Raw genomic sequence first — 13677 nt, 5'->3', positions numbered from 1 at the left:
AATCAAATATTTTGGTATTTGGCTGTGTTGTTTTGGCCAGCTGTAATAGCATATAATTTGTCTCATAATATTCTGCAATGTTTGTTTCTACACCATTTTTCTTTACCATCGTCCAATCATTTTCTTCTTACAGAATAATGAATCGGAACAAATTGCAAGTTTATAGAAAATGTGAGATGATTTTTACAGACTGTAGAAATACTTTCTCTTGTGAAAATGCCAAATCAGCCATTTTCAAAGCTGTTTTTTTTTTACCCTTTCCCTTGACTTAAATCTCATCCAATCACTGACTTTATTATGAGATTATGTGCATTATGAGTTTTTGTGTAACTAATTATATAAATCTATTCCAACAGTATGTGTAATGTATTGGCCTTTTGTATATGTTGTAAGTGTTTACTCTTGTTGCACTGCTTGCTAATTGCTTGCATTCAATTGCTAAGTGCTAGTTCATGTGTATGTTGTAACGGTTGCTAGCCAGCCCAGACTGGTTGTCTCCAGCTGGCTAAGTAGGTCTTTGGGTGGGAAACCTATACTCAAACCTATTGGTCACGCCTATCGGCCAACTGTATAAAGAACTGAGCTGCAGCTCCCTTGTTGCTTCTGTTTATTCTGACCTTCAATAAAGTATGTTGCTGTTTTGAACCTTCCATCTCACTCAATGCCTGCAAAGAACCAGCTACACAACAGTATGTATGTTATAAAACAAAATAGCTTCCTCACATTGAACAAAGACATTAATGTAAAATGAACAATGTTTAAAAATTACTATGTAAGCTTGCTTTCTAAGGAAGGACTCATAAAGGCAGCCAAGCATACCAGATGGAACTTGTTTAAAAACAAAGTATTTTCTATTATCTACTAACCAGGGCCACATAATTACCCCATTTGATAAATTAGATCAGGAGGGTCAATTACATGAGGGTAAGGTACTTATGTTATTATGGTACCCCTTCTCCCATCCCTGCAGATAGTACTGCATTAGGCATTTAAATTAGACACAACATTCAATACTAGTTTATGCGTTACACTTTTTGCCATAATCATAATACAGAATATAGCTACTATGATCTCGTGGCATGCTTCAGTATAGAGAGCTAGTCCATAATTGGCATAAAGCAAAGTTTTAACTTTTGCTTCTAGAGCATATCAGGCCTTTTCCCATTTCCTCTGCTTAGTCAAAAATAAATATGCTTAAGAGAGAAAGGTTAGGGAAATGGTTGCCTGCATAACTTTATATTGTACTTTCTGCACTGTTGGATATGCATCTGAACAACCTTACAAACCATATTTCATACTTTCCCAAGAAATATGAATTGTCTTCATATATCACCCAGTCAATTATCAATCTAGAAGAATCAACATTTAAGAAGATGATTAAAATAGACCTGGCAAGGTGTAGCTATTTTTCATGATTCAAATTTCCAAAATAGTGTTACCTCTTTGGGCACCTAAAAGACATAAAAGTGAGCAGTTGAAAGATAGCAGTATTGCTGTAAAGTTTCCGACAGATGAGCTCTTCAAATGACTCTGAGGTGTTGTTTACCTTAAAAGTCTTTTATTAGAGCCCTATAACATCGGCCAGCCTTGCTAAGAGAAGCTGGAATCTGAATTCTCTTCCCCCTAGCACAATATGTTAAACCCAATTCTCCTTCTTTTCATTGCTGTCATAAATCACATTCTCCAATTAGTTTGAAGGGTCAGTCTTTCCTTCTGTTAGACAACCCGACAAATTCTTTTCTTCTCATATTTCAAGAAAGCCTTGACATATTCTTCCTCCCCTCTCCCCCAGCAATAACTGATTATAGCTCTTAAAGTAACACATACGTTTAAATATGAAATAGCTGCTTCTTCATCTTTTGTCAAAGCAAGAACATTTGATGTTAGCAGCGTTGACAATTGCCTTTACCACAAATAGCCAGACAATAAAATACAACAAGCCACCCTATATAATGCAGCATTTTCTAATCTGCTGTTCTCCAAATGTACTGGATTTCAATTTCTATAATCTCCCAAAGCATAACCATGGACTATCAGAACTCAAAATCAATACATCTGGGGGACAGCAAAATCAATACAATCTGAGGGACAGTATCTGAGAAGGTGAATATTGTACTTCCTTTTCCCCAAATCTATTTTTTTTTAAAAAAAAATCTATCTTGAATGAAAGGAGACACAGCAAATAAAAAGTGTGTTTGGTGGAAAAGGGATGTATTTGTATCTTCTGTTGTGAAAATGAGCAAGAATGCACTGATCTACACACCAGCAGTCCAGACCTAGTACCATTGCCATCCCAAGCCGCCCTAATTGGCATGTTGGCCAGAATCCTGTACACTATTGCTCTGGGGGCAAAAATAATATCCTAGGAAGTAAAATAACCAAGAACCTGATAAATAGCATAGCCAATCTTGAGCAGCCCTTCCCCCTTCCTCTTCAGTCATCTCAATTTTTCTGCATGAAACCCACTAACATTGTGCAACAAGGCTGACAGGCACTTGCTTCCCAGTCATCATCCAGCTCTTCCAATTTGATTTTAAACTGGGGGTTGGTCCAATATGTATCAAATATAAACCAAAATATAAATACAGATAAAATTGTCAGATTTGGAAAATGAACTGTGCTGAACTACCAAAGCTTACTCTTGCTCGAACTGCAAGAATAGCTTTTAGGTGTGAACCTAATTGTGATTTCCAGCTTGGCCTTACCATTACATTTATACAGTTAATGTTCCTTTCTTCCACCTCTGCACATGCTGTGCTATATATTTATTGCAATAAGCAAAAGCCAACTGAACTACTGAGAGATGTTTCCTAAGGGAGCAATAAGTAACTGAGAACAGCTATGGTTATTAACCTCAGCCAGTTATTTATCCACTAAAGATTATTATTGGCAAACACTGTAGGGCCTAATATATATACATATACATTCCATATATATAGTTGTGGCTTTGTGTCTCCACATTACATACAAAAGTACAACATGACTTATCAGGGATCTGGAAAGGAATATTGTTAGCATTTAGTACCCAGATATTAGTGTCCAATAATGTAAGAGATGACATGTACTGTATATGCAGGGAGGGCTTCTCTATTGTGGTAGATCTCCAGCGGTCACTGTGTGCATTACACCTTCGTTTACTTCATGAGATCAGGTTGAGGATCAGCCTACGTAGAATTTAAAGTCTGAAAGCACTGTTACGTTTCCATCAATAATGTCTTCAGGAACAATGCTGCAATTTTTGCACCATGATTTTGGTCAGATTACCTTGTTTGTGTTTGCCCACTTCTGTTCCAGGGTATGAAGAACTTGACAGAGTTGGGTGAAATATGGAGAACTAGATTTTAAATAAAGATTTTTCTTAGGTATCTGCCGGCCACAAGTCATGCCTGAAATCTCACCTGAGTCTATCAGGGTCTTTAAAAAATTCATTTGTGAAGCATCAAAAGAGCTTTTATTTTATTTATTAAACTTCTATGACATCCATCTCACCAAGGCAAAAAACTATATGGCAGTATCATGAAAGTTTAGAAAAGATTTAGGGAGGCATCTCTGCATGTGTCCTTTCCTCAAGTACCCACAGTCCCATCCCAGTGAAAATTAAAGATCACCCATGGCTACTGATGCTTTCTTTGCTGGATTCAGTCAAAAAAGAAATCATCCAGGACTTGGCTGGATGGTAGAAGGTTGAAGGGTAAGGCAAAACACCTGATCCCTCAATTTGTTGTCCAGAGGCTAGGCCAGGGGTAGGCAACCTTGGCTCTTTTATGACTTGTGGACTTCAACTCCTTCAACTGGAGTCAGCTGGCTCAGGAATTCTGGGAGTTGAAGTCCACGAGTCATAAAAGAGCCAAGGTTGCCTACCCCTGGGCTAGGCCCTCTGCTGGCTCAGTGGGAGCATTTGGTCAATAATGCAGTGAGAAAGACAGTTTAGCAAAGCCCCTACCTTATTGTTGTATAGCTTAACAAATTAATTCAGTTACCTGGGTTTGCACAACACAATGGATCATAATCATACCAGCTAGTTTACACAACACATCATAAATTAGATAACTCCATGTTAACCCAATATATTATGCAAACACAGCCAATGTATCCAAACCTTTAATATCTGTAGATGGGAACATCATTATTAAAGTTATGGGCATTTTTCTACCATTGACTTCTCCTTTCCAAGTGCCATATTATCGTTTTCATACATTAGTTTACAAACTCTACCAAATATGCATATATCAGAGGTTGAAGGATTTGATCATTAAACCATGATGAAAGCCATAAAGCTTTCTAAAACTATTTATTTATAGTAGCAGACTTAACCAAGGATTGGCTGTTTACAACTGAGATCATATTTTTTATAATCCATTTTGAAATCATTTTAAATGTTTAATTAACACACCATGTTGCTATTTGTTTTAATTATATATTTGAGCTAGAGTCCCAAACAGCAAATGATTCAGAGATAAATTTAGCATTAGATAAATAAAAATGAAACTGTTTTGCTAGATGGTTGAAATATGCGGCTATAATGTTACATGTTGATGGACTGATAATTTTTGACCGCAATTATAATTGTATCAAAAACTGAATGGGCATAGAAATAAAACTTAAAACACTTTGACAGATGAGAACAAATATGGAAAGCAATAAAAATAGCACACATGAACAGTATGGAGATTCTTAAAAGTCAGGATGTATAAAATCCCTGAGTAATCAGGAGTGAGTCAGGATACATATATATTGTTAACTTTTTATATTGTGAACCTTTTATATTACCTAATCACAGCCAAAATTTAGGTCGCAATTTGAGCTCTCAGTAGTTATTGTACATCATTGTGTATTGCCATACCTCCCCAAAGAGTTTTCTTATCAATGACACAAAGGCTGCATGAACCATGACGGCAGGCTGGTTTCATCAAGCCAAAAGAGTCAGATATATAAAGCACTTGGGGAATTCATTCTAAAGATCCAGGCAGCAGGATTTAATACCCTATTCTCTGTGTCACCAGACCTGCTTGCAAGCTTAAGGAATTACTGGCTTAGCCTTTGTATGCTCCTCCATTATTCTTATAATGACCAGAGGACATTGTGCAGCACATCAGCTCAGCCAAATCCAGTAAACTTCAGAGATGTTAGAGACTCTTATGGTATTTGATTAGCAACAACTCATGCTCTCCCCCTTGCTTGCTGGACTCAAAAAAATAGGGTCATCAGTCTATCTGTAACCATATTTCTTGCCAACTCAGCAACCATATCATCTGCCTCTTCCCCTTTGGATGTCAAACTGCCTGCTCTTCACTGGACTACAAAGAACTATAATTTGGCCAAAGTTATGCAGCTGGGCCAAAAAAACAGTGAATTCCCCGTGGAATAAAAACAATTTGTATTCATTTCAGGAAAACAGCAACTCTGGTATAGCCATTTATGGATGGGGATTTTCCAAGGCAACAGCAGAGAATTAGGTCTCCTTGAAACCAATGTTCTTATCTCTTGTAATATGGTAAAACCATTAAAGCAATACCTCATTCAGCCGATTTAAATGATTACAGTGACTCTCCTAGGGAGATCACAATGCAATCTGCATTGATTTCTGCAATAAAAAATGTACCTGAATTATTTGGGGAGCCACCAGCTGTAGAACCATTTTGCCAGGTTCCATGGAATAGTTTCATGTTCCATTTATGAGCTTGATTACAGGTCAGAGGATCTGGAGACAAGTTGCAGATCTCAAGATCTGTAAATTGCATTGGAAAATCTGAGAATGACATCCTGCCACCAGAAAAGCATAAAAAAATGCACTGTGACTTTAAAACTGTGGTCCTCAGCTAGTGATTTGTATACCAAATTGGGATTCAGAAGTAGTCTAGATCAGTGGTCCCCAAACATTCCAGCTTTGCAGACCAGCAGCAGAGGGGGGGGCAGGGGGGTGGAGGGGAAAGAGGATGGTTCTGTGCAGGCAGCTTTCGCAGCTCAGTTCTAAATGGGCCACAGCCTGGTACCAGGCCGTGGCTCTGTGGTTGGGGACCCCTGGTCTAGATAACAAAGGAAAGTCACTGAAATTTTACATTTTAATAAAACTTCCTCTAAATAATGAATATAATAATATATGCATTTTTCCCAGGACAAATGGACTTTCTGTTGTAGTGAGTCTCATGCTATTTAATACAGTGATTGATAAGATTTAATATATGAAAGTTGAGAATTGCTGATCTGAAATATTGCCCCCCTGACAATTCTTATGGCTATACAGAAACAGCAGATAGCCAAGAAATAAAGGTTCCAAAGTTCTGAAACTCGTAGACATCATGCTCACCACATAAATTCCCAATCACCCATCTTCATAAATCTGGTGATCTGGCTGTCCTTAGCATCAATATTATCCTCTTCCCATTCCCCACAACCATGCTTCCCATGTGATTTTTCAGATTCCAAATTGTTGGGCATCTCTGAGCATGGATTGTTCAAATCGACTTTCTCTTCATAGTATTGCTAAAGAGTGGATGGACTACCTATTCACCACAGTGAAGCAACAATAAAGAAATAATGAACAAAAAAGACCCCAGTGGATATTAACTTGACTCGAAACCCTGTGGAATTTGTGGCCTGCTCTGGTGAAAGCAGCCTGCCAGCTTTGGAAAGCAACTTGCACACAGCAACTCTCATTGCTCTGCTGCCTGTCAAAACTTGGAAATGCCAATAATTTAATGTGTTCCTAAAGGAACTACGGTACTCATTATTGGATGTTTCATTTTAAAATTGTTTTTTTTTTTTTTTTTTTTTTTTTTTTTTTATTGAAAAGTTTTATAAAATACAATTTTCCTTTAAAAAAAACCCACCTTCCCCCTCCCTCCTCCCCTCCCTACCTCCCCCCTATCTCCCCCCCTCCCCCTCCCCCTCCTCCCTCCCCTACCTCCCCCCCTCCACTTCCCCTCCTCCCCCCTCCCCCCCCCCCCCCCCGACTTCCCAGAGCAAAATACAAGGTATATATCTAAAAGGCAATCATAAACAATCATATACTAACAATTATAAACTCTAAAATCCATCACTCTCTAGCTTGTATATAGTAAACCAATCCTTAATAATACTAAATATATATAAAAAACTAAAATAAAAGAAAACTAGCATCATTCCCATCTATATTCTTCCACAATTCACTATTACCTTAACATATTCTCATTTGCACATTAATAAATAGTTCTTACACAAATTAACCCACATTAACCCACAAAACTTTCTTCCTCTTCCTCTGTAGTAAGTTGTCCATTAATTCCAAATTAAAAAAAAAAATCTATTACCATACATAGCATCCCAAAACTTTTTTTTTTTTTTTTAAAAAAAAAACACAACTACCACTTAACTATAAATATTTTGTGGAAGTTCCATAGATTTCTACTGATCTTATTTTTTTTCCTTTTTTGAGCGTTTTAAGGCAGCACGCGTCACCCTCTGTTCTCTAAGATCATCCAAAAGAGTTGCAGCTTGAACTCCTCCTGTACCCTTCTCGTCTATCTGTGCATCTTCATCCTCTTGATGTTCTCCTTCTCCAGATCCCTCTGCAGCTTCCAGAAGTGTTGATGGGGTTACTTTCAAGACATTATTATAAAAATCATGCGCTTGCTTCACATTACTCAAACAGTACCTTTTGCCATCATACATGAAGCTCAACCCAGCTGGGATCTCCCATCTGAACCTTATATCTCTTTGCTTGAGCTCTTGCACAAGAAATATAAAATCCTTCCTTCTCTTTAAAATCTTTGGAGGAATTTCTTTTAGAACCAAAACTTGTTGACCAGCAATCACAACTTTGGTATCGTAGGCAGCTTGTATAACTTCATCTCTAATTTCCCTTTTTACAAAATAAACCACCACATCTCTAGGCAACTTTCTCTGTTTAGCAATCCACGAATTCACACGAAACACTTTGTCCATACCTTGTTTTAATTCAGATGCTGGATGGTTCAATACTCCCTCAAAAGCCTCAGAAACCAGCTGCTTTAAATCTTCCTTAATATTCTCTTTTAGGCCTCTAATTCTCACAGCAAACTGCATCTGGTAAAATTGAGCCAAGCTCTGTTCACTGTCGATTTTGTCTTTTAAATCTTCAATTTCCAATACTTTTGCTTCTAATAAAGCATTCTTTTGAATCAAATCTTGCACTTGATCATCCAGCACCTCCACACATTTAGCAACTTTTTGCACTGAGGACAAAATGTCTACCTTCATTTCTCTAAGTTTCTGTTCCATCCTTTCTTCCATTCTCTGCTCCAATTTCTCCAATTTCTCCTCCATCTGTAGAAATTTAACACCCATTGACTCCAAAATTAACTGGGTATGTTTTTCAAGATCCTTCGATGTCAATACATCAGGAGAATGCAACGCCTGCAGCAATGATTGTTGTTGCACCGGAGAATTTCCAGCACTCCGAAAAGTTCTAGGGGGAGGTTTAGCCGCCATCTTTTACTTACAATTGTGACGCACTTTCACTTTAAGTTTTAAGCAAAGTCCATCAAGCTTGAGAGTAAAATAAAATCTTCTTCATCTCTTCATCTTTCCCTCTTGTACTGCTCTGCCTGCTCTTTCCCTTTCATAGTCTCTCCTTCAAGCAGGGATGGTCGCAGACGCCTGGCTCTGCTCCATGAAGTCCGGAGCAGAGACGCTAGCCAGCTGGGAGCAGCCCAGGCTACGGGGGAGTTCAATCCTTCAGCCGCCCAAGCTCCAAGCTCAGGCGGCCCCGGAGAACTCAACCCCCACCTGGGGGCTCACCTCCTCCTCTTCTCCCGAGGAGGGGGCTTCAGATTCGCCCGAACAGCTGATTGGCGCTGTTTCGGGCGAAAAAACACCAGCTGAGCCGCGGGCAGCCCGGGAAGGCTCCCTCCGTCGCCGCGGAGCCACCGGAAGTCCCCCATTTTAAAATTGTTCACTACCAAGCATGAGTGGAGAGCACCCATTTTTGTCAGGATTGTGATACATGAGGAAGTCTGTTAATTTTTTTCCCCATGCTCCACTACTAGGACAGATATTATTAGCTTCAGGTTCCTATTGGTACCACTGTGCATTTTCTCCTGGAGTTAATAAAAGCCATTATATGGAGCATGACAACAACAACAACAACAATAATAACAACAACAACAACAACAACAATAATAATAATAATAATAATAATAATAATAATAATAATAACCCGTGTCTGGGCCTGGATGGTTATCTGGTGCGGTCCCTATGGTTATGGGATTATCGTTCTTCAGACTGGTAGTGGTTCAGCCACCGTCAACCAACCCAGGCACCTCCAATCACCAATGATGAGAAGAAATAAAAAAAATTCCATACCGGATCGGTCGTTGCCCGGGTCAACAAGGACCGCATCAGATGCTATGGCTCCTGGACATTTGTCAAAAAATGGGCCACAGGGCTCAGTTGTTACTGCTGGGGAACCAGAGCGTACAACTGTAAAGCAACTGGAACAAAAGCGCAAAACCTGGACAACCGAAGAAAATCAAGAAATCATCCAATGCTACTACCAGGCAGAACCAACAGCCACAGGATTTTTTAAAAAAATGATGCAACTATGGAAGGAAAAGCACCCAGAAAGTGATGGAACCGAACAACGATTAATGGATCAAAGACATTTCATCATCCGTAATAAAGTTTTTACAGATGTGGAAATTCAACATCTAGGAACATTGGCTAAAAAGAAAACAACAAGCAATGATGAAGGACAGGCTGAAGAAATTGTTTCAATATCTGAACAGACTGACCAACAAACTGACCAACAAGCAGAAGCCGCCACACAGGATGAAGATTCCCCTGTGCAACAACTCGAAAGTGTAGAGCTAAGTAATCTAGCGAAAATGCTGAAAGAAAAGATTGAAAACCACATCAAAGAAAACAGAAAGAAAAAGACTGCCTGCCATCCATGAAGTGCATAGCAAACGAGTGACAGATTTACTAAATGCTGTGAACAACATTTTAACTTCCATCCCATCCAGCACACTGTATGAAACAAACCAACTAACGTACAGTACAGCCACTGTTATAACTGCAGAATTGGGTTATAAAATGCCAAAAAAGAAACCCACTGGAACACCAAAGTGGAAAGTTCGACTTGAAAATAAAACAAAAATACTACGAGGAGATGTCAGCAAATTGAAATACTTGAAAGAAGGAAAACTAAAGAACGAAAAGCTGAAAAATAGTTTATACAAAAAATATAACCTGGAGGAAAAAACAATAATGGAAATCATGGAAAACCTAAAACAGCGTGTAATAGCAACAGCAAAGAAAATTGAAAGATATGAAGGACGAATAAAACAATATCGTGAAAACATTCAGTTCAGAAGAAACCAGCACCTCTTCTATCGGTCACTTGATGAAAATAAAGTCCAAACTACTGTTCTACTATGTAAAGAAAAAAACCTTAAACATTTGGAAAGAACTGTGGGAAAACCCAGTGGAACATAATAAAACTGCCTCCTGGATCAAAGATATCCAAAAATAAGCAACACAAAACAAAATGGAGAATATTGTAATAACCACTGATATGGTTGCAAAACAAGTAAAGAAGGTCAAGAACTGGAGTGCACCTGGCCTGGATGAGCTGCATGGATACTGGTTGAAACACCTCAACAGCCTCCATCACCACATGGCCACCCAGTTTGATGAAATGCTTCAAAATGCCACAAGTGGAGAATGGTTAACAGCTGGTCGAACATACTTGATAATGAAAGACCCTGAAAAGAGCACAGAACCAAGCAACTACTGCCCAATTACTTGTCTACCAACAACATTCAAACTTTTTACAAGAATACTGACAAATTCAGTATTCAATCATCTGATGGAAAACAATTTGTATCCAGCAGAACAAAAACAAAATTATAAAAAATCAAGAGGAACAAAAGATCAGTTGCTCATTGACAAAATGGTACTTAAAAATGCAAAATGACAAAAAACAAATTTAAATATGGCGTGGATTGATTACAAGAAAGCATTTGACTCATTATCCCACAGTTGGATTAATGTGTGTTTGGAAAACTTTGGAATCAGCAAAAACATCTGTACATTTTTGAAAGCAAATATGCAAAAATGGAAAACAGTTCTAACAGCAAATGGGGAGAACATTGGTGAAATCAACATCAGATAAGGAATCTTCCAAGGGGACTCACTTTCACCACTACTGTTCAACATCACATTAATTCCATTGACAATAATATTACAAAACACAAAACTGGGATACCACATCTCAAGCCAGCATGGCAAGATAAACCATCTACTATACATGGATGACTTAAAATTGTATGCGAAAAGCCACACTGAACTTGAATCAATACTCAATGCAGTTCAACTCTTTAGCAGCGACATCAGAATGGACTTTGGACTTGGAAAATGTGCTATATTATCCATGCAGCAAGGAAAAATGGGAAAAATAGAAGGAATAGAACTGGGAAATGGAAGTATTATGAAAGCACTAGCAAAGGATGATGGTTACAAATACCTAGGCATATTGGAAGCAGATAACATCTTGAATGTAAAAGTCAAAGAGTCAACGCAAAAGGAATACATCAGGAGAGTCCGCAAAATACTAAAATCAAACCTGAATGGTGGAAATATAATTAAAGCCATTAATACAGACATGTCAAACACAAGGCACGGGGGCCGGATCTGGCCCGCAAAGTGCTTTCATGTGGCCAGCGAAGCCATCCTGGAAACAGTGAGGGAATGGCCGCCACTGCCTTGGCCCTGGCCCAGAGACCCTCCTTCTGCCAAAGACCCTCAGATCTGTCCCACTCCTGCCCAGGCCCCCATAGGCACCCTTCATGCGAACATTGTAGAGCTGGCCATGCCCACCCAGTAGGCCATACACACTCTATCCATGCCCACCCAGTAGGCCATACGCACTTTAGCCACGCCCACCCAGTAGGCCACACCCATCCTGGCCATACCCACCCAGCCCCTTGATGATGCGGCCCTCAATGAAATTGAGTTTGACACCCCTGCATTAATACATGGGCAGTCCCAATGATATGCTACCCAGCTGGAATTATCAACTGGACTTTGGCTGAATTGGAACACCTAGACCGGAAAACACGTACACTTTTGAATATGCACCACGCTCTACATCCACAAAATGACATCAACAGGTTGTATCTGCCAAGAATAGGGGGCAGAAGGCTACTGCAAATCCACCAAACTGTAGAAGAAGAAAAACGAAGTTTGAATGACTATGTAAATCAAAGTACAGAAAAATTGCTGTAGTCTGTGAAAACAGAGAGCATTATAAAAATAACAGAAACAAAGGCAGAATATAAGGAGAAATGGCTGGATGACAGATTAAATAGATGGAAAACCAAAGCTTTGCATGGACAGCATTTGAAAAACATTGAAGGAAAATGTGATAACAACTTGACATAGGCATGGCTTAAGATGGGAACCATCAAGAAAGAAACAGAAGGCTTAATACTGGCTGCTCAAGAACAAGCACTACAAACTAATGCCATGAAAGCGAAGATACTACTGACAATCCAAATAGCCAACTTTGCAATGGCAAAGTTGAAACTATTTCACATTTAATATGTGAGTGCAGCAAAATCACGCAAACTGATTACAAAGCTAGACATGACCGAGTTGCTAAACTAATCCACTGGACATTGTGTAAAAAATACGACTTGCCTGTGTCCGAAAAGTTGTGGGAACATAGGGTGGAAAAATTTGTTGAGAATGAGAGGGTGAAGATCTTGTGGGACTTCCGAATACAGACAGATCGCCATTTAGAAAGCATACAGCTGATTGATATCGCTGTACCAGGAGATGCCAGAGTTGAAGAAAAAGAATTGGGGAAAATTACGAAGTACCGCGACATGGCTATTGAAATGGCGCAATTATGGATGAAACGTGTAACAGTGATACCCATTGCCATCGGGCGCACTGGGAACTATGTCCAAAAACTTTGCAAAATACATCAAGAAATTGCAGCTTCCTGCAATAACTCCAGCAAAGCTACAAAAAACTGCACTACTTGGAACATCTTACATTTTAAGGAGATACCTGGTTGATACTTAGGACACTGGCAGCAACCCATGTCAACCATTAGTGCCAGTCAGTTTTGAGTGTTCAGTTACTGAGTTTCATGTTATAATAATAATAATAATAATAATATAATAATAATAATAATAATAATAATAATAATAATAATAATAATAATAATAATAATAATAATAATAATAGGAATAATGTTGGAAGGGACCTTGGAGGTCTTCTAGTCCAACCCCCTGCTCAGGCAGGAAATCCTATACCATTTCAGACAAATGGCTGTCCAGTCTTTTCTTAAAAACTTCCAGTGTTGGAGCATTCACAACTTCTGGAGGTAGGTTGTTCCACTGGTTAATTGTTCTAACTTAGTTCCTTAGGTCCAGGTTGCTTCTCTCCTTGATTAGTTTCCATCCGTTGCTTCTTCTCCTGCCTTCAGGTGCTTTGGAGAATAGCTTGACTCCCTCTTCTTTGTGGCAGCCCCTGAGATATTGGAACACTGCTATCATGTCCCCCCCTCATCCTTCTCTTCATTAAACTAGACATACCCAATTCCAGCAGCCATTCCTTATATGTTTTAGCCTCCAGTCCCCTAATCATGTTGGTTGCTCTTCTCTGCACTCTTTCTAGAGTCTCACATCTTTTTTACATTGTGGTGACCAA

The 13677-nt window shown here is 39.0% G+C and overlaps 1 pseudogene across 1 annotated transcript in view; it reads right to left on the bottom strand.

Annotated features, from left to right (window-relative positions):
• Positions 1 to 13677, bottom strand: part of LOC310649210 (calpain-8-like) — a 60784-nt pseudogene that overhangs the window by 22500 nt on the left and 24607 nt on the right. The window contains exons 7-9 of the transcript in view: positions 6308 to 6483; positions 5603 to 5763; positions 3981 to 4018 (exon numbers count right to left, since the gene is read on the bottom strand). The product of the transcript in view is annotated as a calpain-8-like (transcript). The remainder of the gene's footprint in view (positions 1 to 3980; positions 4019 to 5602; positions 5764 to 6307; positions 6484 to 13677) is intronic.

The sequence above is a fragment of the Vipera ursinii genome (genome assembly GCF_947247035.1).
Source record: "Vipera ursinii genome assembly, chromosome: 1".
Classification (NCBI taxonomy): Eukaryota; Metazoa; Chordata; class Lepidosauria; order Squamata; family Viperidae; genus Vipera; species Vipera ursinii.
Note: the sequence above shows the minus strand (reverse complement) of the source record. Positions and strands in the feature narration are given on the sequence as shown.